The 8,981-nt window shown below is 38.5% G+C and overlaps 1 long non-coding RNA gene across 1 annotated transcript; it reads left to right on the top strand.

Annotated features, from left to right (window-relative positions):
* The first annotated feature begins 1,733 nt into the window (after positions 1-1,733).
* LOC108523975 (uncharacterized) lies at positions 1,734-4,407 on the top strand. The gene is made up of 2 exons (XR_001883945.1): positions 1,734-1,899; positions 2,988-4,407. It is a non-coding gene; the product is annotated as an uncharacterized LOC108523975 (long non-coding RNA).
* The last annotated feature ends 4,574 nt before the right edge of the window (positions 4,408-8,981 follow it).

The following is an 8,981-nucleotide window of genomic DNA, read 5'->3' as shown; positions in this document are numbered from 1 at the left end:
CAGTATACATTGTACTTAGCGTTTCACTGAGGTCGTATTTATCATTATTCTGCATACGATTTGGTAAAAACAGCTTCCTAATTTACCTGGGAAGCAACTGGGTGTGAGATTGGTTAAATTGATGATGTAAAGAGGGTAGCAGGTTGCATGTGTTCGGGTGTTTAGAGTGGGACTATAACGTGTGGCAGAGGCTTACAGCTAAATTGTTCTTTCTTTTAGGAGAACATGGACAACTGCCACATCAGTGACATTGATCACATGGGCAAATCATTCTGTTCCATCTGGTCCCCAAAGTCTCTCTTAAAGCCTTACAGAAGAACTTTGCCAATCATTTACATACTTCGGGATGGCTTGGCATGCCATGGGATATAATAGGACAAGTGAGAGGTGTGTCTTTTTATGCTATGGTTGCTGATTGATGGAAGCTGCATAAATACAAATGGACTAAAAATGGCACAAAGTTATCTGTCATCAGGCAGGAGCTAAAGAACCAGGACCCTACCTTCTCTAGGTCAGTGTTGGGAGAGGCTGATTAGCGAGTGAGGATTGGCAGATAAAGGTGACCATTCAGTGCAATAAATTCTGATCGTATAGGCTTTGCCCAGCATTCTTCATAAATAGTGGGTACCTATAAATTTCATGAAATATGACTAGAAAGCTCTGTAGATTTAGAAATAGAGAAAGTTACTAACAGACGTTGTTAGAAAGCCTAGGAACTAGAAAGCTAAGTTGAGAGTTATCTAGGAAGATCTATCTATTGTACTCAGAATCTTTAGATAAATTCTCCTAGGGCCAGTAGCCTATGTAAATTTTGTTTTTCTTGTTTTTTGTTTTTTGTTTTTTTTTTGGTATTTTAGCTGCAATGTTAAACAACCTATGTGAATTTTCTTATTGTGAGAATATTTGCCTTCCAGAGTGACTCACCTTTATCTCAAAGAGCAGTATTACGAGTTTTGGAAATGCTGCTCTGTGGCTGTGTTTTGTTAGTCCTGAGCCAGGAGACTTTAAAGCAAACTTGAGGTGGTCCTAAAACATTGAAGTGAGCCTTAAACATTGGAAATACCTTATGTTTTTCCCTCTCATATCTATTATTTTTGTGATCTCAGTTATTAATCATTTAAAGGGACTCTTTCCTAGCTAATTGGCACTTACAACAGGATTGTAGTTTTTTTTTTTGAGATGGAGTTTTGCTCTTGTTGCCCAGCCTGGAGTGCAATGGCGCAATCTCAGCTCACTGCAACCTCTGCCTCCCGGGTTCAAGCGATTCTCCTGCCTCAGCCTCCTAAGTAGCTGGGATTACAGGCATGTGTCACCACACCTGGCTAATTTTGTATTTTTAGTAGAGACAGTGTTTCTCCATGTTGGTCAGGCTGGTCTCAAACTCCTGACCTCAGGTGATCTGCCCACCTCAACATCCCAAAGTGCTGGGATTATAGGTGTGAGCCACCGCGCCTGGCAGTTCTAGTCTTTAACCAAGGTATAAGGCTATGACTGGTGGTGGTGTCTCTAGTGACTCATCAAGTGATATTTGGCAAGACATTTTCCCATTTATGCCAGTTTCCTATTCTGTTGAATGAGGAAATTTTCTCTCTAAAGACCTAAAAGTTTTGACTTTGTAGGTTTCAAAGTTCTGTGGAAACATTTTCTATTGCTTATTAATTTGAATCTTACATAACTCTAGCACAGTACTCAATACTTATGGCATTTACATGGTTTATCTCATGTGTTTTTATAGCTCTTCATTGTTCCTATCTGCCAAATCATTACACTTCCTACAAGCAGTGCAGAGAGCTGAGTCTTCAGCAGGTCTAAGAAATTTGAACACATTGAAGGAGGTCAGCCTTCCTACCTGAAGATCAACATGCTTGGCACTCTAGCACTTTAGGATAGCTGAATGAAGTAAGTTGTTGGTGTTGCAGTCCTGTGAGGATCACTTCAGAACTATTAATAACAGCTGTTTTTTGGGAGCTGGTGTTGGCTGTGGTGTGTTGGTCTAATGTGAAGTGGGGCTAAATGTGAGATGGAAAGATGACCTGTCTTCCTTATTACCAAGTTCGCTGAAGCAACTCAAAGACATTATGGTCTTCTTACCAGTTGTATCACAGAAGAATCTAGCCTTTGCTTGTGTGTTCTGTGTCTTCACTGTATACGTCCTCTGTCATTCTTAGAGCCTTAAACATTGAGAAGCTTAAAACACCATTTCTGCTTTCTGCTGAAAGGGTAACCCTTTCTCATCTCCATTTGTGAGAGACTCTATTGTCAGTTAAGATTAGTGTAAAAAGAAAACTAAACTCTGAAGTAGCCATTATAAAAGTGTGAGAATGAAGTCAGTTTTCCAAAGAGTTGGGGAAAGGTGATGCTAAAGGAGGGGATTGAGCAAGTCTTATCAAAGAGCCCTTTATGAAAATATTTAGTTATCTGTGACATCCCATTTGGCTCTTCCAGAAATCCTAGTGAATAATTGTAACAGAATGTTAAGAGGCACACATTGTGTGTTTTAAATCCTCTGCTACTCATTAGGTATATGACCTTTGGCAACTTAAAGTCTCTGATTAGACTTGGCCTGTTTGTGAGGGTTAAATGAAATCATGTATGTAAAGTGCACTATTGCAGTGCCTGGCACATGGCAAGTAAAAGGTAAGCCAAGAAGACTCATAAGTTCATTTCCCACAATATAAGTGACCACTAGCACTATCAGGTAGCTGGCAGAGTTGGCATGCTTTGGTTCTATATAAGAAATCCCTAAGGTAAAAGTTTGTAAATAGAAGAGCATCTGTGTTGGTGTTGGTGGTTGTTATAATTATTATTGTAGTAGTATAAATAGTATTGGTAGTAACAATAGTTTAATATAATTACTAATGACACTTTTTGATTTTTTTTGTCTTTCTGTGATGCTTTTCATGCTGCTTGTGCCCCTCACTGTATTTTGTCTCTTCTGCTACTTACTTTCTCTGAATGTCTGCCTTTGCTTATCTCTTGCACTCAAGTGTGTATTTCTTAGTCTCTTTCTTCCTTGTCTTTGCTCTTTGTTCTCTATCTAAAGTGTGTCTTACCCATTTCCATCTTTTTCTTGCTAATTTCTTTCATGTGTGCCTTTGCCTCATTTTCTCTTTTTGTTCACAAGACTGGTCTGTGCTTTGTCTTAGACATATCTCTCATTTTTCCTTTTGTTGCTGTTTCTCTTTGCTCTCCTAAATGTGGCTCTTCTTTCACGCTTTATTTCATGTCTCCTTTTTGGGTCACGTGTGTGCTTTTTGTCCTCCTCTTGTTCTGTCTACCTCTCCTTTCTCTGCCTACCTCTCTTTTCTCTTTGTGAACTGTGATTATTTGTTACCCCTTCCCCTTCTTGTTCGTTTTAAATTTCACCTTTTTTCTGAGTCTGGCCTCCTTTCTACTGTTTCTACTTTTTATCTCACGTTTCTCATTTCTACATTTCCTTTCTGCCTCTCTTGGGCTATTTTCTCCCTTTTTCCTCCCCTGCGTGCCTCAGCATCTCTTGCTGTTTGTGCTTTTCTATTTCAGTATTAATCTCCGTTGGCTTGTGTTTCTTCTCTGCTTCTTCCCTTTCTACTCACCTTTGAGTATTTCAGCCTCTTCATGAATCTATCTCCCTCTCTTTGATTTCATGTAATCTTCTCTCCTTAAGTATTTCTTTGCATATGTGGGCATGTATACGTGTGTGTGTGTCATGTGTGGCAGAGGGGCTTCCTAACCCCTGCTTGATAGGTGCAGAACGTCGGCTATCAGAATGAGCGTTGTGGAGTGGTTCCTTATGCCAGGCTGCCGTGTGAGATGATCCAAGACCAAAACAAGGCCCTAGAGTCTAGACTGCAGTAAAACCCAATACTCAAGTAGGACAGAAGGTGGAAGGCTCATATGGATAAAAGGCCCAAAGTAGAAGACAGATGGTTTGAGACTTGAGACCCGAGGACTAAGATGGAAAGCCCATGTTCCAAGATAGATAGAAGCCTCAGGCCTGAAACGAACAAAAGCCTCAAGAGCCAAGAAAACAGAGGGTGGTCTGAATTGGACAGAAGGCCTGAGTTGGATGGAAGTCTCAAGTCTTGAATTCGAAGTCTTAAGACCTGGGACAGGACACATGGAAGGCCTAAGAACTGAGACTTGTGACACAAGGCCAAAGACCTAAGATTAGCCCAGGGTTGTAGTTGGAAGACCTACAACCCAAGGATGGAAGGCCTCTGTCACAAAGCCTACCTATATGGATAGAGGACCCAAGTGAAACAGATATCTCAAGACTAAAGGCCGGAATCTGGAGGTCCATGACCCAGAACCCAGGAAGGATGGAAGCTTGAAGACCTGGGGAAATCCCAAGATGAGAACCCCAAACCCCACCTCTTTTCTATTGTTTATACTTCTTACTCTTACATATTTCCAGTTCTCCTGTTTCTCTTTAAGCCTGATTCTTTTGAGATGTACTTTTTGATGTTGCCAGTTACCTTAAAGGAACATATCTTTAGATTGACAGTATTATGCCTGGGCCAGTCTTGAGCCAGCTTTAAATCACAGCTTTTACCTATTTGTTAGGCTTTAGTGTTTTGTAAACTTCTGTTTCTATTCACATCTACTCCACTTGAGAGAGACACCAGAATCCAGTCAGTATCTAATCTGGATTTTGTTATTCCCCTCAGGAGCAAACATTCATATAGGTGATACTGTATTTCAGTCCCCTCTTTTAACCCCAGAATCCCTAGACTGAGAAGATAAAATGGTCAGGTTGTTGGGGAAAAAAAGTGCCAGGCCCTCTAGAGAAAAATGTGAAGAGATGCTCCAGGCCAATGAGAAGAATTAGACAAGAAATACACAGATGTGCCAGACTTCTGAGAAGCATCTGCCAGCAACAGCTTCCTTCTTTGAGCTTAGGTGAGCAGGATTCTGGGGTTTGGGATTTCTAGTGATGGTTATGGAAAGGGTGACTGGGCCTGGGACAAAGTGAGGTCCCAAGGGGATAGCCTGAACTCCCTGCTCATAGTAGTGGCCAAATAATTTGGTGGACTGTGCCAACCCTACTCCTGGGTTTAATACCCGTCTCTAGGCTTAAAGACGAGAGAACCTGGGACTATTGAGCACAGATTTTTTTCCTTCCTGTTTATGTGGGAAGTTGATTTAAATGACTGATAATGTATATGAAAGCACTGTAAAATGTAAGAGAAAAACCAAGCCGTGCTCCTTAATAGTGCATTGGCAATCATGCATAGTTAACATTTGAAAGTGCATAGTTAACATTTGAAACTGTAAGGGGTCAAAATCATAAATACTTTAGACTGTGGGCCATACGGTTTCTGTTACGTATTTGTTTTTTAAACAACCTTTTATAAGGTCAAAATCATTCTTAGTTTTGAGCCAATTGGATTTGGCCTGCTGCTCATAGCTTACCACCCCCTGATGTATTATTCGTTATTCAGATAAAATGTCTGAATACTAATAATTTCCTTTTCTGTGCCTGTCCCTGTGCTAGGCACTCAAAATGCAATGATTATTCACATGTAGGTGACCTGAAGAAAAATAGTGAATATGCTTTGTAAACTATAAAGCACTTGTATTCTACTGTGATAAACATTGTGGATACAAAGAAAGGAGCAAGCATAAAAAAGTGCTCTTTCAAAAGGATATAGTACTATGCAGACACAAAGAATTGTTTGATAAATGAATAAATTATATGTATATTTGAGGCCAGTTTGTGTTTGCTGCTCTGGTAATTTTGAGTAAAAATGCAGTATTCCAGGTATCAGAAACGAAAACACATGGAAACTGCTTTTAAACTTTAAAGTATACTGAAAACATAAGGGACTCAGCTTATTGTGGTCACCTATAATGTGCCAGATACCATGCTGGGCACTAGAGCTACCAAAGGGGAAAAAAATACTCTCATAGAACAAAAAATTTCAGAAAGGTGCGTATTAAAGTGCTTTGTAAACTAAAGCACAATACAAATGTCAATGGGCTACATATTTATGAATGAATGAATGAATGAAATTAACTGCCTCTTACATACCAGCTATTGTTTTGGGTACTGTGAAATACAAGATTAATTCTCCTATAATAAAAGGAAAGTTTATCCTCTAGACTATTCAGATGTAAGGAATGAGATATTGCTTGATTTTAAACAATCAAGACGTTACTGGTGAGGTTGAGTTAAATTACTACCGGTACATTTTCCCGGGTAACCGGGAAGGAGCTAGTATAGGAAATGAAGTAATAGAAGTGAGGTCCAGACCAAAAGTCACTTAATTAAGCTTGCGAATGTGCTTTCTAAATTATAAAGCACTTGTAAATGTGAAAAATTCGATGCTTTCTGTATGAATAAAACTTTCTGTAAGATAGGTATTGTCTCTACAAAATTCTCATTGTATACTTAAACCACAATGAGAAGGGTTCTATAAGTAGTTATACAAACCAAGGGTTTAAATACCTGTTAAATGGATCAATTTTGATTGCCTACTATGTGAACTCATTGTTAAAGGCACTGAAAATTTACCATATTTCATTTACCCACAGCCAAAAATAAGGCAATACCTATGTTAGCATTTTGTGAACTCTGAGGCACCATGTAAATGTAACTGTTGATTTTCTTACTTGGTGCTGAGTACTAGGTTTATACAATTGTGTGATAGTTACTATATTGTGCAAATAAAGTAGGAAAATTTGAGTAACGATTAACTTTTGAATACGCATATGCAAGGGATTGGTTGTCTGAAGAATGCCACTATAGTAGTTATCTACTGTGTGCCAATCTCATTGCTAGGCATTGGGGATGCAAAGATAAACCATCTTTATCGTGTCCTGGGTAGCAGAAGAAAATAAGTGTAAAATCAATTTATAATTTCTAAACTGCCACCCATATATAAGCAGTATCTGCTGAATGATCATTGATTACTCATATCCTTAGAGATAACAGCTGGGGGCACAAACATTTATTATAATTATTGAACCTACAACAGAGACCTTTGTGTAGATTTACAAAGCCTACAGTTCTATACAAATAGGAACGAACTATTGGCTTACTGAATGGTGATTACGTTCTGATTTACAAAGCCTACAGTTCTATACAGATAGGAATGAACTATTGGCTTACTGAATGGTGATTACTTTCTGTGGGGCTCGGAACTACATGCCCTAGGATATAAAAAAAGATGTCATCATTATAGAGTGCTCACAGAAGGAAATGAAGTAATAGGTGTGAGATCCAGACCAAAAGTCACTTAATAAGTTTATTCAATGATGAAAACATGGGACAAATGGACTTAAGCTAAGTAGAGAGATAAAGTCCTGTCCAGAAGATATGTGCTCCCTGGCCTGATTGCAGAGATGGAAAATTTTCGCAAAAAACAAGGTGTTGTGGTCTTCCATCCAGTTTCTTAAGTACTGATGATAGAAGTGAATTAGACCCACCTTGGCCTGGCTTACAGACAGTGAAGGAGTAAAAATAAATGCCTCAGGTTTGCTTTTTGATTCATTTGATAAACAAAGCATCTTTTATGTGGAATGTACCTTTCTGGGTCCTGAGGATGAGAGAGGTGAGGGCATTAGACTACTGACAGCTGAAGATAGAAGAACATCTTTGGCTTGATTGTGTAAATAATATTTCTGTGCCTATTCTCTGCAAGGTCCTATGCTTGGTAAATTAGTAAATTAAATAGGTCTGATCCAGAAGACACACTCAATTGCCTTTGAGATTTAAAAAAAAAAAAGAAAAAAGAAAAAGGCAAGTTTCTTTCAAAATGGAGACATTTTTCCTAGTTTCAGGAATCCCCCAAATCACTTGCTCATTGGCTTAGTTTGAAGCCAGGAGACTGATGAAAGGACTCAGGGTTTGTTCTTTAATTTATTAAGCAAACATTCTGCTTTTATTGCAGTTACATGGTTCAAGATGAAACAACTAGTTTTAAAGGTATTTGCTCATTGGTCTGGCTTAGAGACAGGAAGACATTTGAGCAATACAAAAAATTCTTTCCCATTTACCATATTTAGTAAAAATTTATTAAAACTGAATAAAGTGCTGTTCTTAAGTGCTTGAAAGACCTAAACCAAAGTGCACTTTATCTCATTTATCTTATGGTGGAAACACAGGAACACATTCTCTAAGAGACTGTTTCTTTAGTTGAGAGGAAACTTCATTGAGTAGCTGTGATATGTTCGTTACTAAGGAAAAACTAAACAGATCACCTTTGACATGCTCTGTAGAGTGGGAATAAGAAAGGGCTTTTTATTTTTTCAGTCATATGAATATTGATGAAGATGATACTAAATGCTAAATGAAATACATCTGCTCCAAAAGTCATTTATTTTGACTTGGAGATGCAACAAAAACACAATAAATGGAATGAAGTGATACTCTTCATCAAACAGAAGTGACTGTTATATCAACCATTGTGTTAAATGCTAGACAGAAAACAAAAAAGATCATGACTAAAAGACACTTGCTTATTAATTGGCTTGGAAAGTAGAATATAGGAGAAAGGTTACTGTTTATTATTTTTTTTCATGTATTCATTCATTCTACAAATATATTTGGGTGCCAATAGGTACTTGGTATAAGGTTTTTGGCCCCAGAGACATGGGAAAAAAAAAAATGCATCCTTTCCCAGAGAATGCCTAATACTTTCATTTTGGCTTGTTTTCTTGTTAGGGGCATGGCTTAGTCCCTAAATAACATTGTGTGGTTTACTTCCTACTCCATATCTCTTCTACCACTCTGGCCACTACGATAAGCAGGGAGCTGGGTTTTGTAGTGAGCTTGCTCCTTAAGTTGCAGGAACTCTCCTTATAATAGACACTTCATTTTCCTAGCCCATCCCTCATGAAAAATGACTGACCACTGCTGGGCACCAGGAGGGATGATGACTAACTAATTCCCAAACCCCAGTCTCATTGGTACCAGCCTTGGGGAACCACCCATATTTGAGCCACAATTGGTTTTGAAGTGCATTTACAAGGTTTGTCTATTTTCAGTTATTTACTTT

This window comes from Rhinopithecus bieti, unplaced genomic scaffold (assembly GCF_001698545.2).
Source record: "Rhinopithecus bieti isolate Rb0 unplaced genomic scaffold, ASM169854v2 scaffold_80456, whole genome shotgun sequence".
In the NCBI taxonomy this organism is placed as follows: Eukaryota; Metazoa; Chordata; class Mammalia; order Primates; family Cercopithecidae; genus Rhinopithecus; species Rhinopithecus bieti.
Note: the sequence above shows the minus strand (reverse complement) of the source record. Positions and strands in the feature narration are given on the sequence as shown.